The sequence below is a fragment of the Epinephelus moara genome, chromosome 21 (genome assembly GCF_006386435.1).
Source record: "Epinephelus moara isolate mb chromosome 21, YSFRI_EMoa_1.0, whole genome shotgun sequence".
In the NCBI taxonomy this organism is placed as follows: Eukaryota; Metazoa; Chordata; class Actinopteri; order Perciformes; family Serranidae; genus Epinephelus; species Epinephelus moara.
The window spans coordinates 30,143,688-30,162,859 of NC_065526.1; the positions used below are offsets into that span (position 1 = coordinate 30,143,688).

The window sequence follows — 19,172 nt, forward strand, 5'->3', positions numbered from 1 at the left end:
TGGGGCACAGCATTCACAGGTACACCACCAATCTCCAGAGCTACGCAGCCTTGTGGCAGCCATTCCTCCTCTCTCGTCCTCTAACGTTACCTGTTGCGCCTCTCTCTCTCCTCCTCCTCCTCCGTTCAGGCGACTGTCCGGTTCTGCCTTCCAGCTGTTGCTGTTCAGGCACGCTATGAGATCGCTGCTTGTTCTCGCGATATTTCAGCCGGGCTTTGGAAAGCAGAGCTAAATTGTAAACAAACATGGCAGCACACCGGTAAGGTAAGACAACACATTTACATGTCGTTTTCTATATGTTCCCTGACATTTATCCTAACGATATGAGGCGGTCTTTGCGGGAAAAAAGCTTGTTTAGTGGACTAACTTTGCACTTGAAGGGATGCCCGTTCACTTAGGTTTTAACAGGTCTGACGCTACGGCTAACATGCTAACTATTATCTGTATGTCACTAGTCACTTGAACCATATTTAGAACGATAGGAGACGGGTTGAAATAAACCGAAATTTCCCTTTAACCGTCAAATGGGGGAAACGGTGAAGAACGCTCCGACTTATGAGAGATTCGCCGAAGGACTGACCAGCCGCAGCTTCCCTCTCATGTCACTGTTTACGTCACATGCTGAGCTACACGTTTTGTTACTTGCTCACGCCCCCCATTGCCCCGAAAAAGGCGCATTCTGTATAAACAAAAGTAGTGAGACGGCAATTTACCGCACTCCCCGATTTTGTTTTTATACTGACAATGCTGAAAGAAGACTGATTGGGCTTTCCTGCAAATTTGCACAATTCCTGTTTAAAAAGGGCTTCTGTTTACTCTTAAAGGCCAAGCTGAGACAACCCTGGTGACATCACTGGGGTTAATTTCTCACAAACTGTTTTCACAGGCGGAGTATTACTTTCTAAGACCAGTAAACTAACTCTGATGTGTAAAAGAAAGGCGGACCTAGTGGATGAATAATGTCAAATTTCCAGGGTTGAGGGAGATGCATCACCACACCACAGGAGTCAGTCAATCACCGAGTAAAACTAGAGGCCACACCCAGGATCAAATGTATGGACGTGCGTGTCTGACAAATATGCTGCCGAGTTTTTCCAGAGTAAAATGATTTATCAGAATTTTACCTCAAACATAACCCACTGTTGATGCTGGAAGTCTTACTCCTGCCCAGAATAACAAGAGAACCTGCTGCGTTTCCCAGACACTGACCCGGCCTGAGAGGACGATTCAGAGAGTTTGGAGGCCTTTTTCACACTGTGAGGCTGACCTGGGTCAGTGTGGTGCAGGTCCAGGTTCATCGAGTTCCCACTGGCTTCGATTCACGTCCACAAACATCCTATTTTACGAAACAATTTGTCCCTATTTACTTTGACAGCTGAGCTTATGCGTAAACTCACTTGGATCTCTCTCACAAGTGCTATTGATTCGTACTTTCAAGAAGCAGTTTAACTTTTATTTTCATGTCGCGGACAAACTGTGGCTCCACTGACACGTCAGATCGCATGTCCTGTTACTGTACCCTCGAGCAAAGACACTGAAAGAGTATACCTGCTCACTGGAAGTCAGTCACTCTGTGTCACCCAATCTCATGTTATGTAATTGGTTGAAAACTCATCTTTTCAGGAAATATCCCACGTCACATGTTCTCCTTAGTGAATCACATCTTCTCTCCCACCTCCTCTTCCCTCTTAGAATGATAAAAATGTTTGGTGAGAAAGGTTACTATGACTTTGACCCTACTTATGACTATTTCTGGATTGTAATTTCCTCTAACTGAAGCTCATTGAACTCATTTTAAATTATTCCCAGTCAGATCCTGAAATCTGGAAAGTGATATCAAAAAATATCAAGGGCTGTCCTTCCCACTCAGTCCAATGACAGAGAAATGGGTGCCAAATTTATTCTGAAGTGCTTACTGCCAATGATGTTGCCATTGAGTAACATATAATGTTTAACCAGATTCGGTGTCATGTTGCAAGATCCACACCAAAACTTCTTCCTTGAGCCAGTGCGAGTCACTGTTCTATTTGCCAGCATCAGTGCATGTCAACTCTTTTGAAGAGGCAATTTAATCCCATTTGCTCCCCAGGTCAGCACATCCCACCTACTACCTTTACTACTCCTGTGTATGACTGATGTGCATTTAACTTTAAACCAAATTTAATGTGCATGTTTTCAGAAAGGTCTGCTAAAACAGTCAGTTTGATAATGACACACTGATGTCTGAAATGCAACATGAAGAGACTGACCTGTCAAGTCATAACAGTTAAAAAGCTGCATGCTTAATGTAATGGTTAGGATTGTGTGTGTGTCTGTGTGTGTGTGTGCGCTGGGGTGGGAAGGGTTACTGTAATTGTGAGGACCAAATAAAAGCAGTAAAAAGAAGAAGTGAGTTGTTGTTTTTTTGGTCAGCGTCCAAATCCGAGACATCTGCTGGCTCTTCCCCCTGGTGTGTATGTTGTTACTGAGTGTATGTGTGTGTGTTTTGGTTCTGTGTGTGTGTGTGAGTGTGTGCAGGAGTGAGACAGGCGCCCTCTCAGTCAGTTGGACACAGCAGACTCAAACCACACACACAACACTTCAACACACACCTGCCACCACAGAGAGAGAGCTGCACATGTGGACATGCATCAGTGTTTGTGTGAGTGTGTGCTTCAGAATGTGTCTGTGTGTGTGTGTGTGTGTGTGTGTGTGTGTGTGTGTGTGTGTGTGTGTGTAGGAGGGAGGGATGGACAACTGATCTCTACCCAACTGCTTTGTGAATTGCACAAGCACACATGCAAGTGCAAATGTTTTTCCTGCACACACACGACAGAAAGCCTGTAGCTGTGATTCAGCTCAGTTTGTGCACTTGAAAGTTGTGTAAGCCGGCGACTTGGAAGTGTTTTTTCAAGAATAGGAGGTTCCTTCTTGAGATCTTCTATTTTCACAGGAGTCAAATATTTTTCAGAAAGTAATGTGTGGTCAAAAGCTCCGGGAAAAAAGCTAGTTATAGGAACCTGAGTTCAGATAAAAAAGCTGAGTTTCCTGCTGCTCACTAAAGAACCTCTCACTGAGGACAGCTCAGAATAGGCTTCTGGAGATAGACAGAAGCTAAAAATGGGGGAAGGGATGCAAATCACTTGATCACACAACAAACTCCCTTGAGGTACAGTAATTAGGTCCAACTGATATTACAATGAGCCAACCCCTCCTGCAGTAAACAAATTGATTATGAAGGGGTGAGGGGTGGGGGGTGGGGTGCTGTCACAACTTATGTTGTAGCTTAAAAGCAGTGTCTTGTTGGCAGTGATATTGACAGCTAAGGACCGTACCACCATCCAAACTGACCGGTCTTGACGTTTGCAAAATATTTTTAAGCTGTTTAATGTGTTATACAAGTGACGTTAGCAGTGCACTTCTCCCTGTTGGACTTTTGTTTGGTAATTCCTTCAGCAAGCTAAGGTGTAGGACAAGCCATGTATCTTTATTTGTAGGAAAGGAGACGTTAGCTAGAAAGCTAATGTGGGTTGCTTTTCAAACTGAGTGACACTTGTTGTGAGTATAGGGTTATAATTTTCCTTGACAGAAATTTAACAAATATTCTATACAATTAAACCACCCATACACCAGTAGAGGGGGACTCTAATGAACCTTAAACACCGGTTGCCACTGGAGCTCTGATTGAGGCCAAGAAACATCGGCCCGACCCTACATGAACCCGCATAGTTTCTGTCCAAGCCCAACCCAAGGCAGCAGCACATGGACTGAGCCATGCTGACATGTTTCCTTGCACCATCTTCTTCTTCTGATTCCTCTGTTATTTCAATATTTTGTCATTTTGTGCAAGACAGGTTCAGCAGAGCGGCACTTAGATGATGATCAAAACTCTGCAGTGAATGTTACACACATCTGCCCCACTGCTGGGGAGGTAGAAGCAAACAATGCCCAGTTGCCTTGCAGCACCGCCCCTCCCCCAAACCCAACGAGTCAGGTCAGTCCCAGGTGGGCTCGGGTAGAGATCCAGAGCTCTAGCTACCAACTCCTATTAAACAGAGGAAGAAGACAAAATAACAGTAGTAGCAGAAGAAGAAGAAGCAGGGACCAGCCACTAAGCTATGTGTACGGTAATGTCACAACAACATTCTAGTGTAGTTGTTTTGACCATGGATAACAATGCTGAGCTAACCCACCAATTGCATTAGCCTTAGCAGCTGTATGGGTAGTCGACTCAGCTAATGCTAATGCTAAGTTGGTAAGTTAACGTAACTGGCTATTTCATTACAGTATGACATAATGTGAATAAAACTTAAATGCATTTCCTTCGGTGTGAACATCATTTCTGCTTGAGTCAAGAAATTATGATTTGAAATGTATCTTGATAATTATGGATGTTGACTGAAAATTTATATTATAATTCAATTTTTGGCTATATCAAAATAATAAACATATGTTTGATCCAATTTTAACAGATTCTTAGTCATGATGGACTGAAGTTAAAACCCACAAGCACAAGTTCACACGTACACAGCCATACCAATGGTTCATCCTACAGACCTTATTTTGTTGCTAGTGATGGAGAGTTTCACTGTTAATTATTTGCATATGAGGCTTAGTGGCAGACTTTGTTAGGGTAACACACACACACACACACACACACACACACACACACACACACACACACACACTGAGTAAGACATAGAGAGAGGGAAGAGTATGAGAGCCACAGAAAGTCAATGAAACACACACAGAGAGACGGCCTACTTCCTGACTGTGATTAATTTGTGCTACTAAGCAGCTCTATGGTAACACAGAGATCCAAAGCTACACTGAGCTCAGAGCTGGTTTACTGTACAACCACATAACAAAAGTTTATCACAGTCTCATAATCATCAGTTTATCAAAATCATCTCAGAATCAAGAAGCATGTCACCATACATGAACACTGCACTCTTTCTGTCTGGTGACTGGAATTTATCTCATATTTCATGACAATACTTCCTCAACTAAATTTCAAACCCAGTGCATTTACAATAAGTGCACATGCATCAAATTTGAGGAATTGAATGGACGTCACACATGCCATTCTCAGTTGTCATCATGTTAATAAATAGTTTCTGCTTTGGTGTTTTGTTTTTTTTGCTTCTCCATGCTTCACATTAGCCAATGTGCACGTTTGCATGTGTGTTACTTTTATATCGTACAAACTGGATGTACAAGGTGCATGTCCACAAGGATGCAGTGTCACATTATCAAACCACTCAGGAAATCAAAGAAGAAATTAGGAAACGGATATCAATTTCACTCCAGTGACAGTGTAAACAAACCTGTTACGCACCCGTCTAGGGGTCGGGAAGTGTAACATAAAAAATGAGCCGACACAAGATGCACGACAAAAAAGGTGAGTTTATTCACCATCACACAGATACAAACACAATTTTATAAATAAGGAAGCTTTACTACATCCAGAATTTGGATTTATCTTGTAAAGGAACGGGACAATGGCAAGATGGGAAAAGATATCAAGTACCTTAAAGTGAAATTAATTTCCCTATGCACCACTGGAAGATCACACATGGTGGTACTATGCTTGCATGTACGCTCAAACTCTCCCACAATATACCGGGTGATCCAATCAGCCTGCTTGACACACAGGTCTCCACTGTGTGCTGCTGAGATTTGGAAGATGTGCGCTTTGACTGACTAACTCCTTAAAAATGGCTGCAAGAGTCAGTCAGATATTAATCTGGCTTCTGTTAAAGGACAGCTTTTATCTTTATAACCGTCCTTTATCCTCAAACGCCTCACAGCGTGCAGCATGCAGATGTGTGACGCTGAATGAAAACAGAACAAACATGCTGCTCGTGTCAATCTCGAAGCTGCTTTGAATGTGGGAAAAGAGAAGTTGTCAGCTGACTTAAGTTGACAAGCTTCAGAGGATTTCCTGATGCAAGAAATTTAATAACTTGTCATGAAACAAGTGTAATTCGTCTACAGAGTGTCAGGTGATTATGCATACAGTGTGAAATGCGATCAGGCTGAGTATTGGATTATCAAAATTACCATGAATTTTTGGCTGCAATAACCACAAAAATACTTCTCTGACTGCTCAGTTTCCTCGCTGTCATCTTAGCAACAACGTCCTGCCGCCAAAAAGCAGTGATGAGCACCACAATTAGCCCTGGCCGTGGCCCACGTTTGTTCTGCAAAAGCTTGTTATGCTATTAGCTTGTATTATCCAGCTGGAGGCCTGTGGACTCCCTCTAACTCAGCTCTGCTGTCACAATGCTGGAGAATTACAGCCACCGTCAGCTCCAGCTAACCAAATTAGCACTTGTTATGCAACCTGCTAGACTTGGCTCCCAGGTCTGCTGCTTCAAACCTGCACAGCTTTTATTACCGTTTGCACATAGGAAGGCCCTCCAGACTGCTGCAATGCTGACTGTAACACGTGTTTCTTTCCTTATTAAAGCACTTAAATGTTTTAGGCTGATATGCAACAGAAATTAATATTATGCTGCCTTTTAAAGATGTTGGCAATGTCATAAACCCAAATAGTCAGGATTCAAAGCACGGCCCCTTAGGTCAAGTGAGGCCCATGAAATAACTTGTAATATCACATCCACGTGGTGGCAAACACTGTTTATCTTTGTTGACCTTTGTCTTGTAAATTCATACGAGAGGCCAATAGAAACAGCGCTGTCTTGATGCTTCTTGTGTTTGTGTCCTAAACCCCCTGTTTTGTGCAATACATGACTCGTCTGCACACTGAAGCATCACTCTCATTGACTGTTCACAATCAATGACTAGCAATACGTCCAACCTGTGATATTTGTGACACCTTGTTTCGATGCCAAATGCGGGATACTAATGGCAAGTCTAATCAAACCTTAAACCTACTGGGAACCTTAAAGCTACCTGGGAATATTTCAGCTCCCAGATTGCTTCTGTTGTATGTCTTTGTGCTCCTTGGTTTCAGACAGAACAGAACAGGATGGCTTGACCAACCTGATACTATTTTCATTTTTCAAAAAACCCTTGGAGAAGCCTGTTTGGCAGAAAAAAAAACAAGATTTTTATTGGCTAGCTAATGAACTACAACAGGTATTTCTCTAATAGTGATGTGTTTTTTTTGGCTGGCTAATGACTACAAACTGTTGATGAGACTGGGAACGATGGTGACATTATTATTTACAAAATAAAACTATAGTCCACAGATTTTAGTAATTTAAGTACCTTGATGACTAAAACGTATTACTTAAAACAACAGATATGATGTGTCCGACTCTCTTAAAATATTAGGCTATGTCTTGATTGCAGAAAAGTCAATGATCAAAATTTAAAACCCAATAAACCCTCAATGATTGCCTGTAACAATTTTGTAAGACAGGGCTGAACTTTTCTTACACCTGAACCAACTGTACGGTGAAAGGTAAAAGATGTTAACATTTGCGTTGTGTTTGCGTTCTAAGCTAGGCTACTTCTTAGCTGTGTCCCAAATTCCATGCGAACGTGCAATATAGTATTCTAAAACAGCACGTGAAACTTTTTAGTATGCCTGAAACATAAATATGAAACCAATAGCACACGTATAGCGTACTATTTCTGGTGAAATATAACAGTATGCAAACACTGAACATTACACTGGCATAAATATCCCACAATAGGTTAGCATGCAACTGCAGGGGGATACGATCTAACCAGCACTCCCTGGCTTGAAAGCTAACACAGGAAGCATTCTGACTTCAATGAAACTGAAAGGAAAAGGGACCTGGACAAGGTCACTACCAGACAAGAGCCTCACTGTATACAAGTAAATTTATCGATTTGCATGATCATGGAACATTGCAAATGTGCTAGGTTTTTTGTTTTAAGATATTTTTGGGGGCATTTTTAGCCTTTATTTGATAGGACAGACAAGTGTGAAAGGGGGAGAGAGAGAAGGAAGTGACATGCAGCAAATGGCCACAGGTTGGAGTCAAACCCGGGCCACTGCGGCAACGGCCTTGTACATGGGGCACCTGCTCTACCACTAGCCACCGACGCCCTAAATGCGCTATGTTTTAAAAGTAGCAAGTCATCACACAGGGATTGAAAAAAATCATGTATAGAAATCAAAAATTTTGACACATCAAGCAGCATCAGTAATTGTTTTATAATCACATCATAGCCCTCAGAATCTGATTCAAATCAAATCTTGACGTGCCTAGGGATTCCCCACCCCTGATGTGCCACAACAAATGTCCTATAAATTATGTTAAACACCAGATGGTATATGTACATGTACCCCAATACTGTATGTGTAATCTATGACATATCATTAAAGAACTGGTGTAGTGTCCATTGTTTACAGGATCAACCAACAAGACCTCAGAGGTCAGTCAGCTATGGTTCGCTTATTGTTTACAGAATTAAATCTTAACACAGTGAAACAGCTTTTAGCTAATTTTCCTGCATGTATATACTGCTGCGACGCTTGCTACTTTTAATTTAAAGTTTTATTTTAATGACAGTTTCTCTTTGTCTGCCATTTCAGTCTTTAATGCTAATCTATAATTTTTATGTAATTAGTTTGTTTCATTTACCCTGTATATATCATGTGGTATACCACAGGTTGCCCTGACAATAGTTTCTTTCGCACTCTGTATCATATTCTGTAATGTGATCCTCTCACTTGTCAATACATCTCTGCCAAAGTGTAACCAAGAGACATTCTCTTCACATTTGATCAAAGTGTTTCTGATTTATCTAAAGTGAGTGCATACACCTCTCAAGGTGTAGCTACATCTCAGCTGCACCACCTTGTCTGCTATGTGAGCAGTGATATCAGTGCTGTTTTTGAAGTGCGAGAGCTCCTCTCCTCCTCCGACTGGCTTTGAAGAACTAAAAGACATTGGTAAGATGAAATAAAACCTCTGCGCTTTGTTCGGCGCCTCTTGTGTGCTTTAAACTATGACTGGAGATCAACAGATAGCTTTGTCTGAAAGGCACAGAAGCTACCAAGGAAGTCAACACAAACAACACAGTCCACTGGAATATGTGGCAGCTGTCTTCACAAAAAATGTTTAGACCATCAAAATATTGAAATTACAAAAATAAAAGTGCTGTATACATAGTATCTGTTGTGGTTAAAGGGAAATTTCGGTTTATTTCAACCTGTCTCCTATCGTCCTAAATTTGTTTCAAGTGACTAGTGACATAAAAATAATAGTTAGCATGTTAGCCGTTAGCCTAGATACAGCCGGGGCGCATAGTAGCGTCAGACCTGTTAAAACGTAAGTGAACAGGCATACTTCAAGTGCAAAGTTAGTCCACTAAACAAGCTTTTTTTCCACAAAGACCGCCTCATATCGTTAGGATAAATGTCAGAGAACATATAGAAAATGACATGTAAACGTGTTGTCTTACCTTACCAGTGCGCTGCCATGTTTGTTTACCATTTAGCTCTGCTTTCCAAAGCGCGGCTGAAATATGGCGAGCTCTAGATAAAGCCCAGCTGGATACTTCTCCAGGTGGAGGTGTCTCGTCCTCGGTCACATCCAGACTTTGAAAATAAGGCTGCAACCGGTCCCATTCCTCGCAACAGAGGCATTCCTCTTCTGTGGGCACTGGGGCACAGCATTCACAGGTACACCACCAATCTCCAGAGCTACGTAGCCTTGCAGCAGCCATTCCTCCTCTCTCGTCCTCTACCTGTTGCACCTCTCTCTCACTCTCCTCCTCCGTTCTTCAATTTCACGAAGCTCTTCGTCAGTGTATTCTGGCTCAAATAAATTGTTTACCATTTAGCTCTGCTTTCCAAAGCGAGGCCGAAATATCGCGAGAACAAGCAGCGATCTCATACCGTGCCTGAAATCTCGCGAGCATAAAATAAATGAATGAACTTTTCAGGCTACTGTCCGGTTCTGCCTTCCAGCTGTTGCTGCTTGTTCTCGCGAGATTTCAGGCACGGTATGAGATCGCTGCTTGTTCTCGCGATATTTCGGCCGCGCTTTGGAAAGCAGAGCTAAATGGTAAACAAACATGGCAGCACACCGGTAAGGTAAGACAACACGTTTACATGTCGTTTTCTATATGTTCTCTGACATTTATCCTAACGATATGAGGCGGTCTTTGTGGAAAAAAAGCTTGTTTAGTGGACTAACTTTGCACTTGAAGGTTGCCCGTTCACTTACGTTTTAACAGGTCTGACGCTACTATGCGCCCTGGCTGTATCTAGGCTAACGGCTAACATGCTAACTATTATTTTTATGTCACTAGTCACTTGAAACAAATTTAGGACGATAGGAGACAGGTTGAAATAAACTGAAATTTCTCTTTAAGTCTCTCATATAATCAAGACTTTGAGTTGATGATTACATTAGAGTAACAGAAATAATGCCGCTTTGGACTAAAATTTATTGAAGCATTTTACTGTCTCAGGAGAAAAATACTTGCTGTTCAAATTTAAGAATTTTGTAAATATGTATTTTTAAAAAAAGAACACAATGTAATGCAGTTTAGAGAGGAAACCTGTTCCTAATATGTGAGCACATCCTGGATACATTTTGGTGGGGGAATATTACAGTAATTATGGTGTTCAGGCACTGCAGGAGGCTTCAGAGGAGTCATGACATGGCTGTGCATGTGTGTGTGTGTGTGTGTGTGTGTGTGTGTGTGTGGGTGGGTGTGTGGTGCTGGTTAATTAGAGCACTTGGTCTCAGGAGGATCAGACCTGGAAGACAACTGTCTCTGCTACGTGACAGAGAGCCAGGTGGCAGTTTTTGTGAGTGCATGTCTGATAAGTTGGTGACAGTGAGAAAAGCCAGACATAAACAAAAACAGTTGAGAAGACAAGCACAGACAAAACATACACACCTTTGTAACTACCATTATATATAAAGAGGAACCACTAGAGTGGGGATCAAGACCCATATTAAAAAATGGGGTCTCTCCTTGACTCCTTATGCATCCGGAAACTTTAACCAGGATCACAAAATAGCACATGACAGCAAGGACTTGATGATGGTGATGATGGTTTAAGAAGAGCATATGTGTTTCTATAGCATGGATTTGCTAGCTAAGATAAGACCTGGTAGAAAACCTGCTACAAAGAACTGCACAGTCAAGCCTCTGCCCTTCCTCCTCCTCCTCCCCCTTCTTCTGCTGCTGCTGCTGTTGTTGTCATTGGTCAGGGCATTATTTGAGCCCTCACGTGGTTTAGTGAATTCAAGCCACTAAGGATCCCTCACTGGGCAAGCAGCCAATCTCATGTTAAGATCTTGGTCTTAAGTACATTCCTGCACTCTTGCTGCAGCGCTATAAGGTAGTTTTTGCATTGTAACTGTATTGAGGCATACTGATATTCAACCAGACCACCCACTACTCTGGTGCATTAAAGTTGACCAAATTATAATAAGGCTGTAACAAAACCACAGTAGAAACAAATGCGGGTGGAGCCTCGCACAGAAAAAACAAGCATGCACATATAGTGTTACTGAACTGTGCAGATGCATTAACAGCACAAAAACACTCTTAATCCTTTAGGAAAACAACAAAGGAAAACAGACTACGGAAATTATCTCTCAGAAGAAGGGGGACGAACACAGACCCTGGCAACCTGGTGTACATGTTGCAACCCTTTTCAAAGTTCACTTTGGGGTGCAGGAAAGAGCAAATAAGCTTAAACAAGAGCCAGAAAGGAATTGTGAGTCCAGTCCTCAAAGATAACATTTCCAGAGGAGTCAGATGGCACCTGTCACGTAGGCAAACTTACAGGTTCTCTACAGTAACATACCAGCACAACAGCAAACAGACAAACCAGCACAACGGCAAATAAGGACAAATTCCTGAGCCTGCACTGGCAAATGCCTACTGTACCTGACTGTTTAACAGTATGGTTTAATCTACCTCTGTTCAGTATCAACTTTGCAGCACATGAAATCACAGCCCTGCAGCTCATCCCATGCCATGCTGCTTTCAAGTCCAAACAGAGCGATCATACAAGCACATATAAACACATTGATTTACTTTCTGTTTTTCCAAAATACAATGCCGTGAGGCAGCATGGAGCTTTCACCACAGAGCAAAAGGCTTTCCATGCACAGTATGAACTGCATTGTCAGCCATAGGGAACCACATACTCTGGGCTCCTTTCAGAAAGACTTGAATGACTTTACTGACAGAAATGGATTTAATGTTGTTGTTTTTGTTGTTAATTGTTGTCCAGCCATATCTCTGCAGTGTAATTTTTCCCCCAGCACACTGTGTTCCACCTGTTTTTATTCCCATCTGGATTGCTTTCAGTCAACAATAATATGTTATTTCAAATAGAGTTCAAATTTTCCAGAATTAATTTTATGACTGATTGTTTATTGGATGTTTGCTTACCTAAAAAACAAACAAACAAAACATTTCTATGGAGAGATCCGTCTCTTCACATTACTGCCCGAAGACCTATTTGCAAGGCTAATCGATAAGCGGTGTCAAGTTCACAACAATGACGAGAAGAACAACCGGAAGCTGGTCAATTCACTCTTTAAAAATAAAGATAACAAATTAAAAAGCGACAAGAATTCCAAAAACACTCAAGTTGGGTATTGTTATATGGTAGCTTAAAAACAATAACTAACTATAAATTGAAAACTATACATCTTAGACTATCAAACAAACCGCAATGTCATATAATATATCACTAAAATTGAGAAATTACACTGAAAATCAATTAGTGCTTTTATTTTGAAAGTAAAAACTGAACTATACTTAGTCCACTTGACGCCTGAGTTGGTTGAGGAAGTCCGAGCAATATCAACCGGGAATAAGTCAAAAATTTAACTGTGAAACTGCTACATGTTTTCCTCAGTCACACAAACACATGTAAAATGGCCCAAAGCTTTAATTTTGGGGTCGTGAAATTCCACTTTGACAACAGCAACAACAGACGAGCACGACTGTAGCTAACGCTCACGGTGCACATAAGCCCGCAGTTGTCGCTTGTGTTCATCAGGAAGGGCTTTTAACAGCTAACTGTTAAAGTTAAACAGCAAAGTCCCGTTTGGGATATTTGTGCAGCTATCACACTATGTTTGAACGCGTTAAACAAACACCAGCATATCAGCGTTTACTTTTTTTTCCCACCGAAGACTTGAGACCTGACAGCGGATTTGGCAGATAACCGGTGGAAAGTAGCATTTTTATCCGTCTAAGCTAGCGATAATTTCGCCTATAAACCCGGTTCGGTTCTGATAGCTATCAGTCACTCAGTCCTTCCGACATGTCTCCATATGAACACTCGCTATCACTTCAATAAAGAGACGAAAACATTAGAAAATAACCTGCACTATTAATACCGGTTGATTCTGACATTATTTCCCGGACCCAACTAGTTAACCCTGTAATATATTTCCATAACACCACACTAATGTCATAACGGTAATGTCGCGGCGCTACTGGGAGAAGAAATGCACCATAAAGTGTGATAACCTCGGTATAAACTGGTACACACACTTTACTCAGGCACCCCCGGGATTATCAGCGTTATTTTTGGGGGTGGGATAGAAGGAATAGGAGGAAGTGTGTGGGGGGGGGGGGGTCGAGAGAATGACAGGAAACTTACCTGAGAGTTGAGGAGCCATGGGCGCGTGCAGTACGGGATGTGTCGCGAGGTGTTGTCGTGAGGTGTCGGTCAGCGGGACGGAGCGGCAGCGGCGTCCAGGGCCGGAGCCGCCATGTTCCTCTGGCTCAGAGGCTCCTCGGCTGTTTATCTTTACCAGTAGACCCCCCCCCTCCCTCTCCATCACCACCACCTCCACTCATCTCATTACCACACACACACACACACACACACACAAAGTAACTACTGACAGCTCTTTAACCTAACCAAAAATGCTTTTATTTTTTTTTATTTTTTTGTAACCATTTAGAAGAAATAATTTGAAATAAAAATAAACCAAAGTTGCTCTTGAAACTGAATTTGAAGGCCACATTATTATGTGCCACTTGGTTGTTATATGGTATGGTAAGTCTTACAGCTATACAAAGCTGTACTAAACAGCAGATTCCAGTTACACCATCTGAGGTCTCTGTCCAGAAGAGTGCAGTCCTACGAACAGCTATGATACTGCACGGAACCCTCAAACTCCCAAGCCTCTGGTAGAGGACCCAAGTTTGAGGAAGACACAACACCACCCTCAGTCAGGTGTAATTTACAGTGATTTTAATGTGATATCTGAGCAGTGACTATACAGGAACTGTATGATGATGATGTTATTGTCTATCTATATGTGGGTGGATTATTGAATAGGCCCAACTGACAGGCCAGGTCTGGTCACTCGAGGACCAGGAAGAGACCCATAATGAGCACAAAAAGATGCAAAGGAACAGGGAAGACACAAAATAACTACAAAACAAGGCAAAACAAGAACAAAGTGCCACAGAATGACTACAAGGATACATAAAATAATCAAAAAAAGATATAAAATGACTTCAAAAAGACACAATATCAGGTATTTTATATATATATATATATCTTTATTTACAGACTCCAGGTCCAATGATAAAAACAGACAACAGGTTACTAACAAACAGACAAACAAACAATATAGACAGCACTATGTCTGTCCACACACAAATTAAAAAAGGTGCAGTTGTTCAAGCCAATATTTCCAATACATAGAGGTGTACCTTGAGTCACTCAGAGTAGGGTCAGTCAGAGACATCATGATTCCATTCTTGGATCGACACATTCTACACATAAACTTAAAAATAAAATTCCTTAGCAAGGCATTGAATGTAGGGATATTACAGGTCACAAACATATGGCTAGCACTTTCCCACCGTGGGTACCTCAATAAGATTCGAAGGGCGTCATTATATGCAACCTTGATCTTATTCATCTAAACTTTGCTATAATTGCACCAGAGGTGTGCTGTATACAGTGGTGTACAGTAGGCTCTAAAGAGAGCAATTTTAACATCCTTTGAGCACATGTGAAATTTGTGTGCAAGTATATTTGCTTGAGCATATAGCTTACGGCATTGGCGTTGTACATCATCATTATCACAGAGGTTATCTCGAATAATACGCCCCAGGTATTTAACCTTGGTGACAACATTAAGTTCTTGCTCAGACAGAAAAAAAGAAGGAAACATTCGCTTTTGGTCCTCCTTAGTTCTGGCTATCATAACCACACTCTTCTTGGGATTAAATTTAATATCATACTGCACTCCATATTCAGCACACACTCTTAGTAGTTGCTGTAGGCCAGCGCTACAGGGTGACAAGACAACTAAGTCATCGGCATACATCAGATGATTGACGAGCCTATTCCCCACCATACATCCAGTCTTGCATTTTTGTAATTTCTGTGACAGACCATCCATATAACAGGTAACAGGAAAGCTGGATAATATCACCTCTCCCCATCTAACCTTCATGGTTTGGTTGGTGTACCAATAGTACAAGATACGTATCAAATAGGGGGGGGACCCCTCGCTCTTGTAGTACAGTGAACAGCTTGCCATGGTTGATACGATCGAAAGCTTTCGTGGCATCTAAAAAACACATAAACACTGTTGTATTGTGCTTCTTATATTTAGACACTACTTCTTTTAGTGCATACACACACAGATCTGTGCCATGCTCATTTTTAAGTGCCATGCTCATTTTTAAAACCAAATTGATTTTCAGTGGTTGTTACATATTCTTGGAGTCTGCCTGATAAAAGCCGCTCTAGCACCTTAGAAAGTGTACTTGCCAGAGCAATAGGTCTGTAGTTATCTAAACTTGATGCTTTACATGTTTTATCTTTAATGACGGGCACTAGTAGTACAGACAACATGGGGTCAGGCACTATGCCATGTGCTAACAGTCCAGAGAAACAGATAGCAAGTAGGATACATAGTCTGAAGCTTGCGTGCTTAAGATGTTCAGTTGTTATCATATCAGGACCACATGATTTGTTTACCGCTAGTTTCTCAATAGCAGTATACACTTCATCTGGCTTAATCACCATACCATGATTGTCGACAACATTACCAACATTAAACTCAACACTCTCAACACAGTTAAAAAGCTTACTATAATGTTTTCCCCATAGCTCAGCAATGTTTTCATCACCAGAGACACCATCAATATTGGATGACAGGGATATTTTACTGTTGTTTATGACTTTAACCTCCTTCCAAAAAGCATTGACATCATTCTTTTGAAGTTTCCTTGCCAAGGAGTTAGCTCTCATCATCTGCTCATTCTTTTTAACATAGCGTATGGCATATTTAAACTTAGCATTTGTTTTTTTCCTGTGTTCAAACTCAGGCCCATGTCTGACTTTTCCGGTTAATACCCATCTGTGGAAAGCTTCTTTAGCCTCAGCATATAAGTCAGACACATGATCATTCCACCCTGGCATGGTTTTGTGTTTTCTTTTCTCTTGAGCAAATGATTTACTGACATTAATTAAACTGGTCACCATTCTTTCATACATTTTTAGTATATCACTGTGATGCTCCTGGCTCTTGCAATTTATGTCATCACATATAATGGCTTCACAAGGAATATCAATATTACTAAGACTTATGTCAGTTTGACAGTTGTATTTCCAAAGATCATATTCTGACAGCTTTGCCCAATCTATTTTTTCACAGTCATGCTTAACATAGCTGGTCAGCTCAGGTAAACGGTCCAGGTCTAGTGTTATGGAGACTGGAATATGGTCTGCTATAGCTAGTCTATACAGAATCTCAGCTTCCAATAAGCAGTTGTGCGCATCAGCTGTGCATACAGTATGCAGTGATCCAGCCATGATGTTGTAAGCCATGCTTCACTAATATATGTATAGCTGTCAGTTGGTAGTAGTATAGAGGCAGAGTTTTATGTTGTTGGCATCTTTGTTTGTACCTTTATGTCCAATGCACCGCTGTGTCGTACTGGGACAGAGTTCAAACAAAGTTTTCTTAGAGGTTTCGATCGTCTTGGAATCAAACGTGTTTGTTGCCAGCAAGACGATCTCGTCCTGGTTTAGGGTTTTAATCTTTACAGTGAGGAAAGTGAGAAGTTCATCTTCCACAATTATCTTGCCATCCACTGTCTTGTAGATCACTGGTTTCAATCGCAAACGCTTTGAAGCAGGAGCTGGAGCTGCTGAGCAAACCCCCACACAAAGTCTGTTTCTCGCTCCTATGTAAAAAAAAAAAAAGAAGAAAAAAAGAAAAGAAAAAGAAAATGTGCATTATGCTACAATGTTTTACAATAGTACTTGGGAAATTAAAAATATTAAAAATAAAATATATATCAGCACAGAGATAATATATATATTTTAATATCTTAAGTACAAGTGTTAAACACTGTAGCATAATGCATATTTTATTTTACTGCATATTTTCATTTCTATTTTTATTTTATTGCTTTATATTTACATACTTCTATTCTTATTTCTTATAATTCTCTATTCTTTACATCAGAGCAACTGTAACAAATCATAGTTTCCCCTCTGATTACGATTCTCATACTGTTGGAGAGGTGGTGGGGCCTTTTATCTATGCCCAGGGACTCATTATTTTATAATCCACCCATGTCTATATACCTACTTTTCTGAGGGAAATCATATTTCTAATGCCATTTGTCTCGCCATGTATCCCTGTATATGTACTGAGAGTCAAACAGTTGAGTTTGTTTGATACTTTTATTGTCATCTGATCAACAGAAATACTGTAAAATACCACATTTTTCCGACAAGACTTATCAGTAGTCCCTGATCGTATGTTTAAAGGCACCCCAAAAGCCAAATAACATGATTCACACAGCCTTTGTGCAAACCACGGGTGTGCTGCATGATTCATGTACTGTAGTTCTTTACCGTAAGTGGTGAAGTTGCTCTCAGTAAAGTCACGTCTCAGCTCCAAACTAAGCGGTTTATGTAGAAAAGCCTACGGAGGCGACAGAAAAAGCTCTTCCTGTATCTTTATTGGAAAAAAAAAAATCCCAAACACTCAGATTGCATCAGAGCTTAGTCAATATGAAAACAGATGGAACTCAAGAAGTCAACCACAGGTCAAAGGTTCATGCAGTAGATCTAATTATTACTCACCTGAATACTAGATAATTATGGTGATTAAGATGAGATCATATTCAGCTGTTCAAAGCTGGGTTTAAGTGGCGACACTTCTGTATTCATGAGTTTTTCCAAAGTATGATCTAATAATTATCACTAATACACAATCATTTTTATTCATGACCAGAAAAATACAACACCACCATACAATAGAATGCTGTTGTAGATCATTCAGTATTTTTTCAGCAATCTTTCCCAACACATATTCACATTATTTGCATTTTTCATTATTTTTAACAAATAGAAAATATTTGTACTGTCTGCCATACAGTGCAGTAATTGTAAATTATCATAATTTACTGTTCAGGTTATCCCCCAATAAAATTAGCAGAGACTGCCACCTAGTGACCAACTGAAGACTTGCGCCATACTTATAGAATAAGTGCCTAATTGTCAAGACTGAAAAGACAGAGACACAAGATTAAATAAAAATTGTAATATGGTGAGAGCAGATGTAAAACTGGTGGTCTGGACAGAAATATATACATATATCTCATCATGTAAAAACATGATGTAACCTGCCACAGTCAACACTCTCTGAGACCATACCAAATTTGCAAGAATTCTTTATCCTACTGACCTTTACCCTGTGCCACCATACTAATGTGCCTTCTTCCTTGAAGTCTGTTCTTAAAATCTTTCTTACACCAAATCAAACTGTTTTACTTGAGTTAAAGGACCTTCTGCATCAGTTTCACAGTGTCTTGTAATGGCTACAGGCATCAGATGGAATCAGAAGAAGAAGAAAATGAAGAGGAAAATAAAGGGGGAGATATAAGACAGATTTGTGTTCCAATTCCACTAATAAAATAGCTATATGTTCCATATGGTTAGGTTTAGGGCCGCAGCCATACTTAGAGTCTGCTAATTTGAGCAACGGCAGTAACAAAGGCTAAACTCTTACATGAAGAAGAGGACAAATCAGACAAGCTATTTCATTCAGACAGATGGGGACACTGTGACAAACACTCACATTACAGGATGGGGCAAACTTGCATTCTGCCACAGGCCGAATTCAGCTGACCTCCAAATTTTGGGCTTGTAAACTTTAACAGATGCTGCATCTCAGTCCTGAGGCCTGTACTACGAAGCAGGATTGGGGTTA

At 40.8% G+C, this 19,172-nt stretch overlaps 1 protein-coding gene across 1 annotated transcript in view; it reads right to left on the reverse strand.

Moving 5' to 3' along the window:
- Window positions 1-13,712, reverse strand: part of LOC126409090 (nuclear receptor coactivator 2-like) — a 69,358-nt gene extending 55,646 nt beyond the window's left edge. The window contains exon 1 of the mRNA XM_050074995.1: window positions 13,574-13,712. The gene's annotated coding sequence lies outside the window, so the exon portion shown is untranslated. The remainder of the gene's footprint in view (window positions 1-13,573) is intronic.
- Window positions 13,713-19,172: the final 5,460 nt, after the last annotated feature.